The 13,920-nt window shown below is 39.3% G+C and overlaps 1 protein-coding gene across 4 annotated transcripts in view; it reads right to left on the bottom strand.

Annotated features, from left to right (window-relative positions):
* disp1 (dispatched RND transporter family member 1) overlaps window positions 1–13,920 on the bottom strand; it is a 104,769-nt gene that overhangs the window by 52,730 nt on the left and 38,119 nt on the right. Inside the window, exon 1 of one of the 4 annotated variants that reach the window (XM_003215998.4) lies at window positions 391–792. The exons of 2 other annotated variants lie outside the window; for them this stretch is intronic. The gene's annotated coding sequence lies outside the window, so the exon portion shown is untranslated. Of the gene's footprint in view, window positions 1–390; window positions 793–13,920 lie in introns of those variants that run through there. One more of the 4 variants, XM_062972456.1, reaches the window with a different exon arrangement.

Genomic DNA, 13,920 nt, shown 5'->3' with positions numbered 1-13,920 from the left:
AAGTTAGTCGTGTATTTAGAATATATAAAGTCTATTCCCTATTTTCATATAAAACTTAATATACAAATCAGGATTGTTAGTTTAGCATGTACTGCCAATTTTGCAAGCACATCATGCTCACTTTAAACATATCTAGCACACATTTTCCTATCTACAATAAAAGTAAAAGCAATACAACAGCAGCAAAACCAATAATATAGTTAGATACATGACTGGCAATAGATAAGACAATCCTGGTTTAGATTTTATTACACTTTCTTCTCAGCTTCTAAAGCTTCCCCTTCACTTGCAATGTTCTTTGAAGCCAACAAATCTAAACAAAATAACAAGCCAAACATATTGTTCCAAAGAAAGGAAGAAAAAAGCAACAGCAAAGTGAACAATACTTACCTTAAAACTAACTTGGAAATGCCCCACTTTCAACTTCAAGTTGTGCAGAAACTGGAGATGAATGCTTTAGCACATTTCTTTTTGAGGAGAATAAGGAATCTATCTTTGCTTTGGGAGGCGGGGAAAGCACGAATTTAAAAGGTTACCCAAACTGAGTTGAAGGAAGTCTCAGCTACATAAATAATCTTTATTTGGAAGCCTTCAAAGGAAAATGCTGTTGGGTAACTGCACAAAACAGCAGAGACGACAACAAAAAAGCCTGGCTGAGTCTGCTTTGCAGGACTGCAGTCGGGAGCCTGAATGACACGCAGATGCAGATCTCCTCGAATCAGGCTTGTTGGGGGCTGGCATTCCAGCGCTGCTCCCTCTGCCATAGGACAGCCCCGGTTCTCCCTCCCTATTTAACTGCAAGAGGGCTAGGGCTCAATGGTAACAGCTGTTATGAGGAACATTTGATCTCCATGCAAGGAAGGAAAGGCAGGATACAACAGTAAATTGTCCTCCTGACTTTTTTTTTAGACAAGGAAAACTCCAAGCATTGTTCTGCAGTTCATTATAACTTTTTTAAAAAGTAAAAAAATTGAGCTCATTTCAGCATCTAATAGTTTGGATGAAATCTTTCATACAACTCGCAAGATGCGTGGGTTTTCCACTTTACATTTTCAAAGGCACAGGACCCTTGCAAATGTGGGAAAACACTAGTTTTTTGACCTGAGAGAACACCTCCCTAGAAGATGTCCTCTACCATAGTTCTGTATTCAATCTCTGCTGGAAATTGACAATGAAAACAACAACAACAACAACATAGATATATCCTACTTTTTCTCTCCCAAAGGAGACTCAAAGTAGCTAATACTAAATATTACGATGTGTAAATTAAACCTAAAATAAACAAACAGCAAAACAGAATTAAATACAGAAGATTAAAAATCGTGTTAGAGGTTCTACAAATGACTGAGAAATGTTCTTCCTAGGAATCTCTAAGTCTTCCAGCGCAACTTGATGAAGTTTACCACATTCTTGCTGGAAGACTAGAGATTCTTAGAGAGGAATATATTAATCAAATCTTCAAATAATAAATTCCGCAAAAGTGAAACCGTAACTGTGGACTGTCAACTGTACAGTTCTTTGCTGACTTAAATCTGGTCTGGACTAAGAACAATAACACAGCCCAACTGATTAAAAACAAAAGCTCAGTTGTATCTAAACCAGTGATTCCCAACCTTTGGTCCTTCAGTTGTTTTGGACTTCAGCTCCCAGAAATACTAGCCAGCTTACTCGCTGTAAAGAATTGTGGAAGCTGAAGTCCAAAACACCTGGAGAACCAAAGGTTGGGAACCACTGATCAACCCTGTCAGATATTGGATCATAAAAGGAACTCAGCTTCATCTAAGGCAGTGTTTCTCTACCTGTGGGTCCCCAGATATTTTGTCCTTCAACTCCCACAAATCCTAACAGCTGGTAAACTGGCTGGGATTTCTGGGAGTTGTAGGACAAAACATCTGGGGACCCACAGGTTGAGAACCACTGATCTAAGCAGTCCTCTGAATTAAACCAAAAAAGCTCTATCTACTCCAGAATCCCAAATCAAGAAAGCAAAGCAAAACACCCCACCCCATCTACTAGATCAAAAGCATCTTGCCAACACCTGTCTAAAACATTCATTTGGTTCCCTGATGAGGAGCAAATGGCATCCTTCCAAAAGAAAACATCCAAAGGATCCCAAGGGTGGGGTACAAATATCAGTAGCAGGACAGTCACACAAAGAAAAAAGGGAGGGAGCAAGCTCAGGCATGATGTCTTACAGCTAAAGACAAGTTCTTGGGAAGATCAGCTGAGCTGGAGACAGATCAGGAAGTTTGAGGTCAATGGCTTCTGGCAAAATGACAGGGAAAGCCAAAGGCAGCTGGTCTTTCAGCAAAAATGATAGAATAGTCCTTTTTTTTCTTCTCTCCTTTACCTTTGCAATCTGATAGAATGGCTGCCAGAGTTATGATCATATACCTCTGTCTTTTATTAAGTCAATTTAATTGTCTATTGTATTGTTTGCTTCCATCTAACATTGTATTGTTTATTCTCACTGCCAGGAGCTCTCTTAACATTTCAGACAGGGGCCTTTCCTGGCAGGGAGATGCTTTTAACAAGGCAAGCTAAAGAATGAACCTGGAAACTCCTATTGGCAAAGCAACACTGTGTTGCACTGTAAATAAACACTTTCCCCCACCCTGAATCTATTGCCAATTTTATTCGTTATCTCCACGTCTGAAAACAAGGTAATAGAATTACAGAGTTGGAAGAAACCAAGAGACGGCAAGGACCATTCGATCCAATACCCTGCCACGCTGGAAAACACAATCAAAGCATTCCTGGCAGATAGTGAACCAGCCTCTTTAAAAACTTCCAAGGAAAAATGTTGCACTTTCGAAGAGCTCTTATCACTTTTGTGGTAAAAGAAAACAAAGAAACCACCTTGTGCATCTGATGGTCATACAGAGGGACAGGGTTCACTATATTGCCTCCCCAGAATGAACAAGTATGTAGGCATCCCCTAAAAAGGCCACTGAACTATATTAACTAGTATATTAAAAGAAAAATGGCAATTATATTGCAAATCCACTAATCCTCAAAAATTCTCCTCCCAGTGTTCTAATTCAAAAGTAAGACTACAAAAGATATTCTGTGATATCTAACAATTCATAAATGACAGGCTAACACCTGCTGAAGTTTCCAAAGGCAGCTCTAAGTAGAGTTATAGTTGTCCTAATGGCAGGAACCCCAATAGCCAGATCCGGTGCCTCAGAGAATGGATGCAGCTGACACATAATAAACTAATGTGCAAAATAAGTCCTGGCCACTGCATAAACCTGGAATTCCCAAGTTCAAAGCTGAGTCCAGGACTTCAATCAAATTTGAGAACCTGTGCCTTCAGAGGAAGTATAAACCCATTTAAAATATATTTATATATTTTAAGTTGTATTGCAATGCTTTTAGTTGTGAGCTGCTTTGAGACTTTGTACAGAGAGAAAATGCAGGATATAAATAAACATTATTATTATTTAGCAGGCTGAATCCCTATTTCTTGTGAAAAGGCTATGCAAGGTGTTTTAAGTGGATGAAAAATACAATCATACATTTCTAAAAATCTATGGCTAGTGATCATTTCTGGAAGAACGATTCATCTCAGAATATTCTTGTGCTCATTGTTTTTCAAAGGCAAGAGTATTCTCTTTCCAGGAAGAGGTGTGGTTGTCATGAAGATGTAGTGAAGACAGGTATTAAAATACCCGAAACAAAAGGGATTCACTGCCGTGGAAGCAGACTAATAACTTTAGCAAGCATGCTTTAATTTCAATTCTTTATGGATAATCTAACCGACAATATAGGCTCTTGAGTTCAAAAGAAATACTACACATACACACACCTGTGGAGTTTCAATCAAACCACAAGATCTCTGCAGTCGGCTGAGCTCCCCTAAAGTTTGTACAATCAGCTGGATGTAAGCAAAGGAATGTCTGACTTTGGAGGAGTCAAATCACACGCATCTTACCTTGTTGGCAATATAAAAACGCTGGGGGTTTATTATGAGCTACGATAGCTGGCCCCACGCCAACTTTACTTGTACTTATGGGTAGCCTATAAACATTATATGGCATGTAAAGTTATTATGCTCTGCATTTGTTAATACTAAGTGTGACAGCCTGATTCCTTGCTGATTTATTTCATTTTATTTATTTCTGTAATATCCTGGGTTTCCTCCAATGGTCTTAAAGCTGCTTGCATGGTTCTCTTTCTCTCCACTGAATTCTCACAGAAACCCTGTGAGATACATCAAGCAAGGGAGCGTGGTTGATCTAAGATTACCCAGTGAGTCTCATTGTCCACCACTCAGACATTTCTGCAGGCCGTCCTTTCCTCCACCAGTCAACAAATTTGCTTCCGCAAGAATAAGGTGCTCCAATTTTTTTTAAAGGAGGAATTACTTTATTTTGAAGTTAAAATTGGGCTTTGGGAAGCCACCTAGAAGCCCTGATTTATCTTCAAAAGAAGACACATGCTTTCTTCCCACCTCATTTTAAAAGCCAATGAGTCTCATTTTTGCCAGGAACATGATCTGCATGTGTGCTTCCCCCAGTTATCTAGAGAGTGGTGCCAAAACTACTCTTGAAGTTATCTATCTTTGCTTCAAACAGTACACCACACCAACAGTACACCACTCTCTCACACCAGTTAATTTATATCTCTTTCACAGTTAAAATAACTGCAATGCTGTTGCTGAATTCTATGGACTTCTGTGATCCCTCTCTCTCTCATAAACACCTTATAAAACTGAAGAAACTCATAGTTAAGAATGGAGGTAAGACATCAGGAAGTAAGAGAAATCTACCCCTTGGAAGGGAAATTCACTTGTGAAAGAGTGATCATGGGGAAAAGGTGTCTCCACTGAAGCTTTATCATCAATCCTTGTTTCCAGAACAAACCACATTTTTCAAAATCCAATTATCACAGGGACAGAAAATGAGTTGAAATTTTCTGAACAGGGCCACAGACAGCAAAACAAATATAACAGGGATATTAAACCCTTCCCTGTATAATCTAAAGCTAATACATATCTATATATATGGCTGGAATTACACTTTAAAATGTACCTGTTCCAACTTCAAACAAATACAACTGAAGAACAAACCTACAGAACCTATCTTGAAGACTGCCTGTACTATAACTGTGTAGCATGAAGGAGCCATTGAATTTTTTCATGATCAACCCTAAGTCCAATCGTTCCGGTGAAATAACATGATTAAAATATACACTGACATGCATCATGAATTAAAGAGTCTACTGAGTACTAGAATCCTATCGAAGCTACCATCCATAGAGGCGTGCATTTTTTCTAGATCACACCAGTGGGATTGTGGGGGGGGGGGGGGGATATGAGTTTTAAAGACCATTACTGTATTTTAATTCTGTTTTTAACACTGTTACTATTTAATTGTTTTTTTAATCTTTGTGCTCTTTTTAAACTTATCTAGTGTGGATTGTTAGGCGCCTTGAGACCCCACTGGTATAAAGGTGGAGTATAAATACTGCTGCTGATGATGATGCTGCTGATGATGATGATGATAACAATAATCCTGCAGCCAGTTACTCCCAATACACATGCCTACTAGCTCCTCTCTGACATACACCCCATTATTCATACCTTTAGTCTGAATTACCTGGGAAGAACTAGGAGAGGACAGAGAAAGTTGCATATGACTACACCAAAGCACCCGCTTTTTAAAAATGAGAAAATTGCTGCGGTGCCCAACATAGTTGCCATTTCAGAAGTGTGGCAGTGCTCATGCAGGCATGAATCATGCACTCTGAAGTTTTTTCAGTCATTTGTGAAAATGTTCTCATTTTGACACATTTCCTGTGTGCTTGGTTAGTCAAAAGGCAAACCTGTTACATATTTACACAAGCACTATAAAATAATTATGCCAAACTGCAACAAGGAAATGAAGGAAAGCAGGCCTACCTCTGTGAAGAAGTCATGGGTTCATCTGTCCATTAACTCTCACCTGACTGCAGCCACTATGTCAGGCTAACAGAAGAAAGCATGAAGCATAAAAAGGAGGATTTCTTCCATTAGAAATCCTGCCTCCATTAGTACAAGTAATTGATAGGTCCTCTTTTCCTTGAACTCTATGCACTCATGTAGTTCTTTTATTGGAACTTCATAAATAAGAGCTACTACTCACATTTTCTTCTGTTCTCTACCAATCCCTTGAATTTTTATATTCGGTCTTTTAGTCTGTCTGCCTGAGAGCAGGGGATGATTTCTCACTGCTCTTCATAAGCATTTTCAGGAGGGACTTTAAAAACTATAAGTTGCTTCTGGTGTGAGAGAATTGGCCGTCTGCAAGGACGTTGCCCAGGGGGCACCCGGATGTTTTGATGTTTTTAACAATCCTTGTGAGCGGCTTCTCTCATGTCCCCACATGGAGCTGGAGCTGATAGAGGGAGCTTATCCATGCTCTCCCCGAGTTGGATTCGAACTGGCAACTTTCAGCTCAGGAACCCAGAAACTGAAGAGTTTATATAAAAAACAGAAATATCAGAAGAATACAAATTGTGAACTGAAATATGAGAGTACATCCTTAAAAAATAGTTCCTTCCATTTACAAACCACAAAGGCTTGTCAATAGGGGTGGAATCAAAATGCAATTCCAAATTCCTGGAAGAAATTAAGTGTGCACAACAAAGTATGAAACTTTTCAGTCGCAGGGCTGAATTCCATTTCAGAGAAGCTCTTGGGCCACATTGCAGTGGTGGGAAAAACCAATGGTCAGGACCAAATTTACGTGCCACCCTGGACATTCCAGATATATAAACCCCACTTGCCTAGTTTCCAACAGACCTCACAACCTCTGAAATGTCAGGAGAACTGCTTCTGGAACATGGTCAAACAGGCGAGAAAACTCACAGCAACCCACACATGCATATTGTTTCTCAAAGCTTTTACTGCAAGTAGCTGGACAACTATCACAGAGGAAGGAGAATGATTATCTGTAAAATCTAGGGAGATAGATTCAAACCCCAAGAGAGCTAGTTTCTGGCCCATTACCTGCCCCATTGTTGCTACATGGCTTAAATACAACAAGGCAGAAAGATTAATATCTCAGATGTCATAGTAAAAGTGTGCCTTGATCAAAACCTTTACATAGCATGAAAAATTAAGTTCCTTCAATAGCCACAGGAGCCTGACTTTGTAACGCCAAGTTTAAAACATGCCTGTTTGTAACTTCAATTACGTTGCTTGATCCTACAAACATAGAGGATAATAAATGACTAACACTGAAGTGCAGCTGTACTAACATTGGGACAAAGTTACACAGTCATATGAATTCCATTATCACAGGTGTTGGCTTTCCACTGTGGGTTATAACTAATAGGAAACTTGCTTGAACGAACACAAGTAGAAAGAAACCTCAGGCTGGGCTATTTTTACAAGCAGCCAAAGCGGCAGATGATATAAGAATCCATCACTCATAAACATAATAAATGATGCAAACAGCCATATGCAACACTTCATAAATTGGGCAAGCTTGATACATTAATAAATCCTGCCATTTTGATGTCATAAAGTGGTTACCACTGCTTGTCAAGCATGTAAAAAAGTCACCACCTGCCTACTGATGGGTAATGCTATTAGAAAGAACAGGCGAAATTATCATCAGATCTGTGGGGAGACAGACAAAGAAGGAAATAGAAGTATAGCCATCAGACTGAAGCCTATTGTTATGGCTACAGCAGGTGTGCTATCAAACTGCAAGCTGAAGTTCTTGGAAGAAATTCAGAAAATAAATAGAGCAAGCATAGGAAACCTCTTTCAGCCAGGGATCTACATTCAATTTCAGAGTTCTCAGGGGACATATGCCAGGTTAGCAAGACAGTTAGGATGTCATGAAAGCGCAAAACATTCTAGCTTCTTGGGCACAGAAATACGTGAAAATTGCTCGTCTATTGCTAATACTCCTTATTCATGCAAATTGCTAGAGTGGATATAGCTGGGCAGGATGACATTCTTGAAGAAAACATCTGGAACCCTTTCATTTTAGGGTAGACCATGAGTCTGCCTTTATTTTCCTGGTTGTTGACCTACTCTGGGAAATACAGGAAAAATGCTATCCTGTTGATCTTCCTGAACCTCTCAGCTACTTTGGATATCACTACTACTGGCTTCATTAGTTGGGAGTGGTAGGTACTGTGAAACTATGGTTCCACTCCTATATGAAAGGACTCCTATTAAGCCCATAGCCATTGTGTGATCCCATCCGGTTTCCCAGACTGTTTAATATCAATATGAAATCACTTATGTAGGTCCATCTGAAATTCTGTAATTAGGTGCCATCAGTGTGATATTGACATCCAGCTACATTTCTCCTCTTTGTTATCAGATTTGACTGGGACTATAAAAGTGCTCAAGCAGTGCTGTAATGCTCACAGCTTGAGGCCCTGCCTCAAGATAGTCAATAACATGAAGTTGAATCCCAGTAAGACAGAGGATTGACAGACTGGCAGTTCTTGGGTCTAGGAGTTGAATAGGCAACCTGCTCTGCTTGAGATTGCATCTCCACTGCCAGCATTGTTCATATGTTTCCAGTTTGGATTTCAAGGAGCTGGTGATAAGATTTCAAGCCCTAAACTGCCTGGGACTTTAAAACTTGACAAAATGCCTCTTCCTACATATGTCTCCTCAAAAACGGAGGTCTATTGGAGGTGCCCTCCTGTGTGTCCCTCCAAAGGAAACATTGAATTCTGGTAGGATATGGGACAGGCCTGTGGCACCATGACTATGGAATGCCCAATTGGTGCCAACACTAGTATCACTCTGGAACAAGCTTTTTTATTAAAACCTTCAGGGCCTAGCTGATTTTATCCACATTTGGACATATGCAATAGATTTAAATTGTTTTCAAACAGTTTATAAATGTCCTTACTTTAATTTTGAAATTGTTTGATATGCTGTTAATCTTTTAAATATTTTCATATTGGTTTCAGGAGGAGAAATACGCTCACCCCACCTCAAAAGAACAAAAACATCAAGGCGGTTTACACATACATCACCATACTTCACTCTACAGGGATCTAGAATTAGTCTGTACTGGATTTTTCCATGGATAGTGGGAGGTTGTGAATGTTTGGCTACAAACAATCCAAACTATTTATAAACATTTCTTTTATCAAATGAACAGTTCTAGCTTTGACCTGGGAGGCTGGTGCTTAAGCCTGAGAACTTTAACACCAATGGCTCTGATCCGCTGCCTTTATCCAGCACCTTCACTGCTTCCTGCTCAGGGAAAAGAAATAAGCATTCGACTGTGTGGGGTTCCCCCCTTCTTTACAGAAGAGGTCCAAGTGGTTTGAGTAAACGGACACTGCAATAGCTCATACAGAAGGTTTTATCCAATCTGAGATCTGCTGACACACTAATGAGGATTGAAGCAGACAAGGCAAGAGAGGAAAAAATGTTATTTGAGCACAAATTTAAATGTTTATTCACCAGGCTGCTTAGTTGTGAGAGTAGTGCCCAAACACAGCTCTTCCAATGTAGAAACAATCTTTTCTAGATGCCTCTTGGCAAAGAAGTGGGAGCCTGGGAATTTCTCCTGCCTGAAGATAAATCAATGGCCAAGGTTTCAGAGAGCTAACTTCAATGCTTTCAGGGGCATATGTTAAATTTCTCTGGGACACTCTGCTTTTGCAAAGCTTATGATAAATGAAATGCTGCCAATTCTATTTATTAGATGGCAGCTACTTAAAATGCATTGCTTTGACAAACTTGTAATTTAGTTTCATTAATATTTCAAAGCACCATGAAAAACTGCATTTCCTTCAGCCCAGAAAGTCTCTTTCTGTTTATGTTGTTAAATATCAGTCATCTCTTGGGAGCAAAAAATATGAATCTCAGGGTATTCATAAATGTACATTTAAGTTTATTTACACATCTGTGAGCTCAATTTCTCAATTGCAATTATATGCATTCATGTGCTAATTAGATTCATGTCTTTTTTAAAAAGGGGGTTTCAAATGAAGCACTGCTATTTAAAGCAAGATCAAAATATACTCCATCCTGGAGTAAGGTAATTAAGTAGAATTACCTTAGTGGTTCCTTATGGGAGAGCACAACTTTACCATGGCACCTACACTCCTACAAAAGGAAGAACTATTGGACAAAACCAATTTTTGGTTACAATTACTGCCGTGGAGACTAGGGCTCGGAGAAATGGGTTCAAATTACAGGAGACTCCACTTGAACATTAGGAAGAACTTCCTGACCATAAGAACTGCTCACAACAGTGGAACTCTCTGCCTCCGAGTGGGGTGGAAGCTCCTTCTTTGGAGGCTTCTAAACAGCCATCTATTAGGGATGCTTTGATTGTGCCTTTCCTGTATGGCAGGGGGTTGGACTAGATGACCCATGTGGTCTCTTCCAGCTCTATTATTCTATGAGTCTATGACTTGTTTTTTAAAAAGCTGTTTAAAAAAAAAAAAGCTACCCCTTCCCAATCTTGGGTCATTCACAAATATTGGTGGTGTTCACAAAGAAAGAATAGTATGTTGCAATACAACAACCTGTAAGGACCAAAAACATGGAAGAGCTGCAAAGGAGGAATATGTGCAGCAGCTCAAACTGGTTTTTGTAGTAGCTACCAACTTTCTGTCTGGCCTATAGGACAGCAGTTCTCAACCTGTGGGTCCCCAGGTGTTTTGATCTACAACTCCCAGAAATCCTAGTCAGTTTACCAGCTGTTAGGAATTCTGGGAGTTGAAGGCCAAAACATCTGGGGATCCACAGGTTGAGAACCGCTGCTATTGGAAGACTTGCAAGGTCCTCGGTCTTACAACCATAGGTTTACGTTCTAAAACGACATGCCTTTATAACTAAATTAAGAATGTCTGTATATTTTATTAAAAAGGACTAAATTCACTAAAGGCATCAATTCTGTTTGATCCTGAAAACTACGTATGATTATCCCTGGTTAGTACTTAGATGGGAGACTACCAACAAATACCTGGTGCTATTTCAAAGGAAGAAACTGGCAATATATTCACTGCAAGAAGCAGATACTATACCCTAGTATTCTAATGAAATGCTCCTTTCACTTTGACTCAAGTCCCCCAAACCTGCAAACTTTCCAGGCCTCCATCTATCTCTTAAAAATGCTATGTGTTAGCTGGCAGAGTAATACCCCTTGATCTACCTAACACTTTGAAAATATAGTGATTTTGAGCACTATTTACATCAATGTGTTACATTTTCATGGTTTGGAAAAGAAAATTTAGGATCTAAAGGTATTATGCCATCTATGACGTCTGATTTAAAGCAAAGAGTCTTAAAGACAGAGTGAAGAGCTTAGAGAAAGCTTAAATCCTCTTCAAAGTACAGAATCTACTCAGCCTCTTTAAATACACCGCATACACGCCCATACCTTTCAATTTTTTTTAAAAAAAATCTTCCCTTGGGGAAAAGGGGCCTAGCTCATAATTTCTGGATTAAACTCTGTAGTATTAGCTAAGGAATGGAATTATTAGTGACAAGTTCACTGAATTACTTTTCAGAGGTCACTAGAGCTTCCTCAAAGTCTAAAACTGCCACTGTAAATTTAACTAATGACAAATGATTTTGTAACCTATGAGAAGGAGAGATAAACAGAACAGGAACTGCTCCAAATATTAGGTTAGGTGCTTAAGAGTTGTATAGTTTTCTCTTTGCAATAGCAACACAGGCATACAAACTAAAATTATTTTGAACTGGTTTTCAATTGTCTTGTTTTAGAATTATAAAATGCTTTTGTATGATTTTGTGCTAACAGGGATAACACAGAAATGACACTTCAAATTGAAACCAAACATCTATGGCTAATGTTTCCTAAATAGACTTCTATTTGCACAATGAGCTCTTCCTGTTATTCCATACTCCAGCCCTTCAAAGCAGGCATACATTTAAAGATCCTGCCTTTAAATCTAAGACTTTGGGAGGCTTAGGTGACACTCATTTCAAATGGCATCATAGTTTGGTGTTTCCCCCAGGTTTTTATGGGCATTTTCTCAATTTAAAAGGTTACAAAGCTACAAAGACATCATTCATATCTGGCACTTTTGGTTCCATGCTTCTGCTCTGGAGCTGACTGTAAAACAAGAAGTTGGGCAACACTTGGGGTTTTTTTTTTCGTGTCAGGAGCAACCGGAGTTGCTTCTGGAGTGAGAGAATTGGCCATCTGCAAGGACGTTGCCCAGGGGACGCCCGGATGTTTTGATGTTTTATCCTTGTGGGAGGCTTCTCTCATGTCCCCGCATGGAGCTGATAGAGGGAGCTCATCCGCACTCTCCCCGGGTGGGATTCGAACCTGGCAGCTTTCAGGTCAGCAACCCAACCTTCAAGTTACGAGGCTTTTATCCCCTTGGCCACCGGGGGCTCCAACACTTGGTTAAATCCACAAATCGCATCTCATGGAGCACTAGGGAGATAGAAACCAATATGATAACCAGAGACATGTCTGTAAAGGAGTTAGATATGGCTATGAGGGAGATAATATCAGTTAGGAATTGAGCAATCAATAAGATCTCAATAGGGTTTAGGAATCTGAGAATTATACAGACTTCAGTGTTACTTTGTTTGAAACCGAGGCATTGGCATGTACTGTCTGTGCTTCATGATGAATATATTGATTTATACAGGACAATCTCCATATCAAAATGCCATATGGACTGACCATGGAAACATGAAACTACAGATAATAGTGAACTCTATTGAAATGAATGATCTCTGGTGGAACCATAACATAGAATTGTGCTGGAAGACCTAGAAAAGGCCAGGGAAAAAAACCCTTCTCCAGTACTCTGGATTTTATCTGCATGTCCCTTTCTGTCCTAAAAAGCAGGTTCTTCCACTCCCTAGCTAATGTAAATGGCTGGGAAAGTAATAATGCCCATGGCACAGCCATTGCCAAAACAAGTCTGACCACAATTTTCAAACCAGAAGATGATTCTTGATCAGTAACAGAAAGATATCATTTCCATGATCAGTTGTTAGCCAGCCTGTATCAAGTGGCTTCTCATGAAAAAACAGCAAATCTGAGACGTTCTGTGCTTCTAGAAAATAGTAAAAGATCTGTGATTGTTTTTATGATTCTGGGAAATAGCAATAAGACACAAAATCTACTCAGCTGGTGCTGAACACTGCAAAACACACCAAGCTAATCAGGAATAAAATCACAGAGATGCCGAGAGAGTACCTACAATGAGGCATGTGTTATCACTGTTGTTCTAGGACTTATAAAGTGCACTATGAAGTGTTGCAAAATTTTAAGCTCCAACAGAGTACGGTTTATTGGTTTACCTACACTGTAAAATTAATGTAGTTTGACACCACTTTAACTGCAATGGTTCAGTGCAATGGAATCATGGATGGGCCTTTGATTAATTTATCCAATATGTTACCTGCTCCATTTTGCAAAAGTTACCTGTTTTTATTGTATTCTATGTTCCTTTGTACTAGTAAAAACTTAAGTGCATGACACTTTTAGTTCCAGTTTTGAGGAAAGGCAGAAAAATCAACCAATTAATCCTTCATTATTGTTGCCATTTATCCTAATTCCAATTGAACGTCCCAACCAAAAAAATCCACTAAATCCATTGGATTTATACAACTGTTGACTCACCACTCAGCAATTGATTCACTAGAGCTAATGTAGCAGGCAGTTGTAACTGAATATAGACCACCTCATTTTATGACTATATATAATTGATGTCAGCTATCCTGAGTGGTGTGTAAGCACCAGACATGTGGGATATATGCTTTCATATAAATGAAATAAAAGCAAACAAATATATGATGTAAAGATGCCTTCCACACATAAAATGGAATGGAATTAATGAGAATATGAACTGGAGATGAATTAGATTGTAACAGCCAACTTCGGCAACAGTTTTACTTAAACCTACCTGGGAATGAGTCCCGCTGGACTCAATGAGACTTGTGGCTGA

The sequence above is a fragment of the Anolis carolinensis genome, chromosome 1 (assembly GCF_035594765.1).
Source record: "Anolis carolinensis isolate JA03-04 chromosome 1, rAnoCar3.1.pri, whole genome shotgun sequence".
NCBI lineage: Eukaryota > Metazoa > Chordata > Lepidosauria > Squamata > Dactyloidae > Anolis > Anolis carolinensis.
The sequence above is the reverse complement of the archived record's forward strand: the minus strand, read 5'-3'. Positions and strand labels throughout refer to the sequence as shown.